Genomic DNA, 9,412 nt, shown 5'->3' on the forward strand with positions numbered 1-9,412 from the left:
TTAGTTGGCTCAGTACTTGTACTCTGTGCAATGACAATAAAGTTGAATCTAATCTAAAATCAAGAGTTTTATAAGAACAAAATGGGCAGAAGGTATTTTGTAACATGCTTTTAATTCACACGTGTAACTACAACTTAAACGCTACACTCCTTAAAAATACCATGAACAGACTCAAAGTACACAGTTATTACCATACCAAATCCAAACATGCAATGGATTGAATTATAACGTATTGAAGATGCAGTCACATTGCATTATAATGTATACAAGATACAGTCACATTGCATTCCTTGAATAATGCAAAATGGAGAAAACATTAAATGAACAATAAAAGTTTTCAGTCCGTAGAATGGTATTATTTATTAGTTTTTAAAAGAATGAATCCCTCATATAGGTCTAACATTGCTCTTAGTCCATAGGATGTGATTCATTATTAGTTTTTTAAAGAAGTAAGCTCTCATTTAGGTCTGATATTGCTGACTGAAGCAAGTAATATTTACTCATGTCAGTAGGCACATGTTTTACCATCATTTTATAGCCATAAAGGGATATATTATAACAATTAATAGAGAGATAAAATGTGGATGTTTGTATGTTGGAAACTCTGTTATTGTTTCCCAATACTGATATGCTTCAGACAGATTTGTATTTATTTTATTGGGATACCAAGATATTTGTCATGGAAATGCAAAACATGGGAATCTGGAATGATATCCAAAGTGACATAGGCTGTAATGAAACAGGTGTATAACTAAGTCAGCAGTCACTGAACAGGAACACATGGCTGAATGCTATAAACAACCCAGTGCTATAAACAACCCAGTGGCTAGTTAGTAGCCATTAGTCACTGAGCAGGAACACTAAAGTGGTGGTGCTGGTGAAACTCTATGAACATAAAAGACAGTTCCTGATTGATAAGTTAGAGTACCACACCATGCAGACTGAAGAAGAGGGTTTGGGTAACTTCAGTAGAGCTGGGTAACTTCAGTAGAGTGAGACAGAGTAGTTTGGATTGCTTGCCTTCTGCAGACTGGAGAATTTTTATTAGCTACACAAATAAAAGTTACAGAGCTGGAGAAAAGATTACGGTAAACACTTTATCTCTTTCAAATGTAGCAAAAATATTATCTCTTGATTAATGTAGTATGCATATTATGTCTACTCTATGTACAGAGCTTATGTTTTATTGAATAAAGTACAAATTAATTCCAAGTGGTGTAATTCCAAATAACACTTTGCAATGAACGTTGTTATTTTTTTATACAAAATAATCTGCAATGTACTTGTAGGTGAAGGTTGGTGATCTTTTTGATTCATCCTTTCTATCTCTAGTTTAGGGAACTATCTTCACATTTGGCAGCTGCTGGCGTGTGTTAATATTAATTAATGTTAATATCAATGGATGCTAACTTCTGTCAATAAGAAGCTGCACAGGCACCCAGAGGGCTCCTACCTTTTTCTATTGTAATTGTATTGGTTAAATTGAGGTGAATGTAGCATCAGCTAGATAACTGATGGACTTTTGAAAATAATAAAATAAAATAAAAATCATGCCATTGGAACTCAGAATTGTTTACTGTTTAAGATTGAATCAAAGTTGATTTAAAAAACAAAAGTTAAAACCTGCTGGCTTCATCTTCTGCTTTACTCAATGAAATGTGAGACCTATTGTGAGAATAGATACCAGAAGACATTTAAATTGCCCGCCTTCATTTTGTCTCCAGATCTCTAGCTCATGTGACGTTTCATTAATAGCTCAGTCTCTAGGTTGTTGACTTCTAGCCTAGGTGATATACCAGCCTAGCAAATAGCCAGACAATAAAAAAAATGCATTGTTGTCTGTGTTCTTGTGCGAGAAAGAGGACATTATTTAAAAAAATATTTTCAATTTTTTTTTAGGAGACCTTCAAAGGATCGATTCAGGCAAAAGGAGTACAGGGGAAAGAAGAAAGAAAGTTATCATACATCAGCAATCAAACGCAAGGAAGGAAATGTATGAATGCTCACAGTGTTTTAAAACATTTGCGGCACCTTCCGCTCTTGCAATTCATCAACAAACACACACAGTAGAAAAACCCCATCAATGTTCTGAGTGTGGAAAGAGTTTCTACCATATATGTGATCTGAAGAGACACCAGATGATCCATACGGGAGAAAAGCCGTATCATTGTTCTCTGTGCGAAAAAGCCTTTTGTGAAGTATCTGGTCTCAAGAAACACCAGAGGATCCATACGGGTGAAAAGCCTTATCAGTGTTTTACGTGTGGAAAGGCTTTTAGTCGAATTTCTCATCTCAAGAAACACGAGATGACCCATACTGGGGAAAAGCCATATCAGTGTACTACATGTGGGAGGGGTTTCAGGAGTAGCTATTCACTTACCTTCCACCAGCTGACACATACAAGAGAAAAGCTACATCAGTGTTCTCAGTGTGGAAAGACATTTAGCCATATATCTTATCTCAAGAAACACCAGATGATCCATAGTGGTGAAAAACCATATCATTGTCCTCAGTGTGGAAAGACTTTCATTCGAACGGTTGATCTCAAGATACACCAGAGGATTCACACTGGGGAAAAGCCATATAAGTGTACTACATGTGGGAAGGGTCTCAGGAGTAGCAGAGAACTAACCCTCCACCAGATGACACATACTGGAGAAAAGCCCCATCAATGCTCCCAGTGTGGAAAGGCCTTTAGTCAAATATCTCATCTCAAGAGACACCAGAAGATTCATACTAGAGAAAAGCCACATTAGTGTTTTCAGAAAGGAAAGACTTTTATTCAGATGTGTCATCTCAAGACACACCAGCTGATCCATACAGGGTCAAAGCCTTATGAGTCTTCAGTTTGGAAAGGCCTTTAAAAGAATATCTTGTAGGCAAACTCTCCTTCCCCATTACTTTTCATTGCACATAGCTCATTGGTTAGATTTTGAATCCAGGAAGCTAATGGGTCAGATAGAAGATGCATTATATTAACACCACAGAGTGGAGTCAGATTACTGAGCTAATATTTGTAAGGTGGCACTGATGATAAGGTCACTGATGGTTGTGTATGAAACATAGTCTCCCAATCATTCTAATAATGTCTATATGGCTTATTGACCTGCATGTTTACATTGTGTTTGCTGGTGAAATTTGATAGTGAAATTTGAAACTGTGACTTTAATCAAGTCTATGAGAGGGGCCTGTGCCACTCCCTGCCAGGACATGGGTTTGTTATTGTTGAATAAAGTTACTTATATGCAACTCTGGAGTCCTGAGGTAACTTGAGTGAAACTTCACCCAACAAAACTCTATGTAGAAAGACGTCTGTTCCTGTTTGTGTAGTAGGAGTAATACCAAAAATAAAGCTTTTTTTGCTCATGAATTGTGTTCATTCCTGTTGTATTCGTAAAGTAAGGTACCACCTGAATAGGCCCTTAAAGTCAATATGACACCTAAAAAAAAGGTAAAAGGCCTATAAGTTTCAAAACTATACATGAAACATAGAACTTTGAAGTCATGTGTAAACCTGAAGATTGTACGGCGTTTCAAAGTGTGGTTTTCGCGACTCTTATCGCCAAGCAGCGACGGCTTACCTGAAACCCGTCACGTGACCCCGTGACTTCAGCGGCGGTAAACTACTTCATTCCCACACTAAACAACTAGCGATGGAGGGTGAAGAATTCAGCAATTTTGAGCAAATTTCTGACCCAGACTCGAGCGGAGATGAGATTGAGGAAGACTACAATCCGGATCAGTTTGTACAGGAGATTGTGGACGTCGAGCCGTACAGAATCGAGCCGTATCTGGAAGACGAGCCAGCAGAAGAGCAGAGACAGTGATGAGGTTGCTGCTAACGCTTAGACCAAAAATCCATTTAAACGCATAGTAGCTAGCTAGCCTCCCTGCTAATAAGTATGCGGTATGTAATCGCGAGGACAACTAGGAGATGTCTTTCCCTTAGTGTGTGTAGCTAAACCAATCCCTCTACAGAGTCCAGGAAGACAACAGAGCCAACTTCAGATTGTTCTATACATCGAATGTATTAAGAATGGTCAATATGTTCTGATAGATACGATAAACAGATTGTATAGCAATTGGGATAAACAGCATTTCGAATAAATAATAATCAGAGTTCATCTACAAACATATTCATTATAATCAATAACAATTCGAATACATATCAATCAGAAGTCATATAAATACCTAATTCTTAGGATAAATAACAATGTGAATAAACGGCAATCAGAATTCATATAAATACATATTGATTACTAATCAATGATTAGGATAAATAACAACGTGAATAAAAGGTAATCACAATTCATATAAATACATGGGTTAGCATAAGTATCAATCAAATAAAACAAACCTCCATCAATATAGTCCAGCGCATTTGACGTGAAGAGCCTTTTGTAAATAAACCGTAGTTTAGAGGGGAAGTGTTCATCAAAGGCTACGTTGGACCTCCTCGAGATCGCCGTAGATTAAACCAAGAAAACAGTACCTTATTCAAAGATAACACCACACCGTGAGTGGGCCAGTAGCGGAGAGTGGTCACCGGATGTGCAGGGAATCACGTTGTCAAGGAAAATGCCGTTGGGCTGGGGAAAGCTAGCTTAGCTTCCAGCTAACACTCAACTCCCCATCGCTCCCACTAGGCATTCATTAAACGGTCAAACTTCAAGTTACATTTAACATAAAAAACGTAAAACTCCCATCAGGGCAGTGCATGTGAAATTACCTTAAGAAGTGTGTATGTGGGGGGGGGGGCAAATACTTTCTGCAAATGCTAACGCCATTTAACCATAGTTCAATATCCATTAGAGGCCACACACATAAGAGGTTTGTGTGTTTCCCTTTGTGTGTGGTTGAATCTGGATGACCAGATCACGGGTGTCTAGGACCACAGCAAACACGCCCTTGCTCTGTTCCGTTATCCATACCCTCCGTACCTACCATCCTGAGTTTGAGTGTGTAGGGTGTTTTCGATCGCGGCGAAAAGAAGTATACCCAAAGGACCCGTATGTGTACTCATAACGGACAAAACTTTGAGTGTGGAACCAGGGTACACTTTCCATTCTCAACGGCCGCCATCTTGTCTACGTGGCGGAAGAGACGGAGCCTGGCAGAGCTTTGCGTTTTATTTCGAAATCAATGGCGGAAATAATGGCTACGGTGGCTACGATAGCAGAGTCAGTAGACCACAAGGCTACAGACCGTAAATGTCAATATCAGCAGTAATTAAACAACTGTACTGATATTAAATGTACTACTAACATGCCATTCTCAAATTAAAGCCAGTGACATGAGTGTTTTGGTGGTTTTTAACGATGTATACCGACAGTTAGCATACCTAGCTAGCCTAGCTTGGTAGCATTACCATTGGTTCTGAATGGCAGTTATGCTAAGCAGCTGGCTATCTGGGACTGTAGTTAATTTCCGGTAAGTGCACCACGGAGTATTAGATTTGGAACAACACTCACCTGCTGAGAATATGCGTACCTAGTAAGTGTGTACTGTGTACTGCGTGTAAGTATACTCATGGACGTATGGAAACGGAATAAGCACAGGGTCGAGTGCTAGCCTGCCTAGCCAACAGGGCAGCCCTGTGGGCAACCGTGGACACGACCTCTGGCCTTTCGGCAGGCTCATGGAGAGTTGAAGACATCAGTGGGTTTCATGAGAAGATGTTTGTTGTGGGACTTCAATTTCGCAACAGGACATTCATACATATTGAGACTGTATCATATCGCACATCACTGCATACATGACCCGGATGTTTAATGTTTGTATTGTTTGTATTAATGTCTGTTTTTTGTAAATGGTTAGCCCCAGTGGTTTCTATTATTATTATTATTATTGTGTGTTCATCTAGAAGTTCATCTAGAAGTGCCCAGAGAGACTGTGATATATTTGAAGGGGATGTTATTTTTTTAGTTTTTTTAAGTATGTCTGACAGGCATAAAATATAGATAGCGGGGGTAAGATTTTATTGGCTGAGTGGTCAGCCAAACAAAAGATGGATGTGTGTTACCAAATTACTCTAAAAAGATGAACGCTATTCATCCAATGAAATGAGAAAGTGTAATGTGAGATCATCCATGAACATCTACTGTAGAAAGCTCAAAAAAACAAAACCACAGATTCATGTCTTTGGCCTTCTTGTCTTCTGATTGTCATTTATGGAATGAGTCGCTCGTTTTTCTGCAACAATATCTCAAAAAGTGGCTAATTGTTGCAGAGTGTTGATTTAAAATGTAGGGAAATAAGTTGTTGTAACTCGTGAACAGGAAATGTAATGTGCTCACCTTATACGGTATGTTAACTAAGATCTTACCTGGAAGACCCACTAGATGGCGATATGGTTATAGCAGAAGTCTTTTTTTTCTCCACCAAGGAGGGAAGGTTGGGGTGTGTCAACTAAAGAAAGCTTCCAATCTTTCTCAAAGCCCTATGTTTATGTGAGTGTTTATGACTGCATATGATTTGTTTGTATGTTTTTATGTATGATAATACTGATACAAGGATAGAGAGTGAATATAATATCAGACCAACGTACCAATTTAAAGGTTTACTGAAAAAAAAAGAATTATATACAAAATCAGTTGACCCTTGTTTTTGTAACTACATAGAAGCCATTGCCTCTTGCACCAGAATCCCAGCCATTTACCCCAATGAATTCAGTACTCTCACTAAACACACATTGACATAGAGTATCTCTACATGTAGTTTTACTAGCATATAAAATTATATAACCATGCAAGTAAAAGTTACATAAACAGCATACGAATGATGCCTGCACTTCAAAAGCCCATGGCATCAGTGATCATTAGTGATTCATGGACACCTGCACCATTTTTTAATGGATGTTTCCAATGTGTTCATATTTAAATAGATACATAGAGTTGAGCTGACATCCTTGTTAAACTAATGTGGTCTGTCTAAGGCCTACCCCACTCCCACGAGTGCTATTATGAACACATTGGAAACATCCATTGAAAAATGCTTTATGGCACCTAAAGTTTGTGTGTGTGGTTGTATGTTCTCTAATACTGATATAAGGAAATGGAGAATAATATCAGACCTGTAAACAACTTTGAATCCTCACTGAAAAAAAATAATTATATACAAAATCAGTTGACCCTTTTTTTGTAACTACATAGAAGCCATTGTCTCCTGCACCAGAATCCCAGACATTTACCCCAAGAACTTCGGTACTCCCACTAAACACACAGTAACAGAGTATCTACATGTAGATTTACCAGCATACAGTATAATATAATGTAAATAGATATGGCCACTTATTTTTGCCTAATAGGGCTGACCCATGAATATGGGGAATCCTCGCACATTGTGCATCGTATTAACTAAACAATTAATTCATGAATTATACATTCAGATAACATATCTCCATATAATCACTCAAACCTCATTTCACCTAAAAGCCAATCACCCCACAATGCATAGTCATTACAATTACAGAAGTGAAATGTGAACACAACAAACATCCCTGTGACATAATGCCCCGCTCCCTCCACTAGTGACACAATGTAAAAGTGTTATCCAAGCGCAAGCAAGCTTTCATGTAGGGACCAGTATGTGAGAGCGTGAGAACAGGGAAGTGTGAGTACCCGATGTTAACCAGTTTATGGATCTAATTGCAATGCTCCTGGTAAATGGAGGAGATGGTGGGTACCCAGTGCAGTATATATATCAGTATAACTGAGCAACCACAAGTGTATGAAGATATTATGTATGACTGATGTTTATCACGGCAGAACAAACAATTCACCAAATTTGTCGTAAACACCTGTTACCAATACAGTCTCACACCGTGTAACAAACAAGCACCACAAACCCAAACAAGCACTAAAACATTGAACAACACTCTCAAAAATGTTCATGATGATTGTACAAATGATTGTAGACCCATGTACATTTACCCCAGATGCTGCCAGAGAGGTCTGTATCTCTTTAGAGGTGATGTGTGGGTTGGCTTTTACCTGATGTATTATTCTTCTGGGGTTTCTTGGTAATGGTCTTGATGGACGTCCGATTCTAGCTGAGATGCAGTCATGTTGAATGCCCTCCATTTCTAAAGGATGTCTCAGTTGAATGGTTTGCTTAATTGACTGATCTGTGTTGCCCAACCCTTTTCCATTTGTACATTATTTGTCTTACAGTGGCTGGTTGGAGCTGGAATCTTACTTACCCAGTATAGTCGTGGCCATACGTTTTGAGAATGACACAAATATACATTTTTACAAAGTTTGCTGCCTCAGTGTCTTTAGATATTTTTGTCAGATGTTACTATGGAAGACTGAAGTATAATTACAAGCATTTAATAAGTGTCAAAGGTTTTTATTGACATTTACATGGCGTGGATGCAAAGAGTCAAGTACAGGGTTCCCTATAATGAGGAATTGGAGAGATATTTAGGCCCAATCCCATTTCTAATCTCCACCCCTACCCTTACCCCTACCCCTTTGCCCTCGCTTTTTGAAACAGAGCCATAATGAAGGGGTAGTCGAAGGGGTTTAAACTCAAGCCTTACGAATTGGGATAGCCCTTCAACACTTACGTACGTCATCAGTACGCAGTGTCAGCTGTTACGTTACCGGAGAGCGACAGCTGTCACTCACCAGACATAAACAAACATGGCGCCTGCAGCTGTTATTTACACAATGCAACATTTCATCAAACAAGATTTAAAATCATGAATTACAAAGAAAATACTTTCATTTGTGTGATGCTTTCCCTGCTCCCTTTCCCTGCTGTTTCCGACATTTCGACGCGCAATGTTTCTTCTTTAATGATCACGGGTTCGCAATGCATTGAGGGAAATCAGTCTTACCCCTCCATTTGAAGTGTGCCCTCGGAAAATCTCCGTTTGGAGGGGTGGAAAGCCCTTCCCCTCTCCCCTACCCCTCTGTCTTAACGTGAATTGGGACAGCCCTACCCCTCCACATGAACGCGCAAAACGGAGGGGAAGGGGAAAGACGAAGGGGTAGGGGGTGAAATGGGATTCAGCCTTAGTCTACTCCTCACCCCATCTCTGATGCTTAAACATCTATGAGCTGTTGATGAGCCCACAACCTTCATGTGAGTAGCCGTTTAGGGTCTAGGAAGCTCGCACAAACACTACTTTTGTCGATTATATATTACAGACCCAAACACGTAAATCCCCCCCACACAAACACTCACTGTCATCTTTTTTTCCCCCTCCATTCATGTACCCTAACAATTTATTTTTCAATCTATACCCAATCAAACGTTTTAAATATGACAAAATAATTCTTCATCTTGACATCAAACGTGGTTCAAATTTCAGATAATCAAGAAATATTTCAGTAAGTGATTCTCAATCATGTATTAGCAGGGCATTTTAATGGATCCTCTGATGTGTCTTGAGATCAGCCATTCT

The 9,412-nt window shown here is 39.1% G+C and overlaps 1 long non-coding RNA gene across 1 annotated transcript in view; it reads left to right on the forward strand.

Moving 5' to 3' along the window:
- LOC308361793 overlaps positions 1-2,909 on the forward strand; it is a 7,509-nt gene extending 4,600 nt beyond the window's left edge. Inside the window, exon 3 of the long non-coding RNA XR_013968561.1 lies at positions 1,900-2,909. This is a non-coding gene — a long non-coding RNA (uncharacterized lncRNA). The remainder of the gene's footprint in view (positions 1-1,899) is intronic.
- The last annotated feature ends 6,503 nt before the right edge of the window (positions 2,910-9,412 follow it).

This window comes from Sprattus sprattus (genome assembly GCF_963457725.1).
Source record: "Sprattus sprattus genome assembly, chromosome: 1".
Lineage (NCBI taxonomy): Eukaryota > Metazoa > Chordata > Actinopteri > Clupeiformes > Clupeidae > Sprattus > Sprattus sprattus.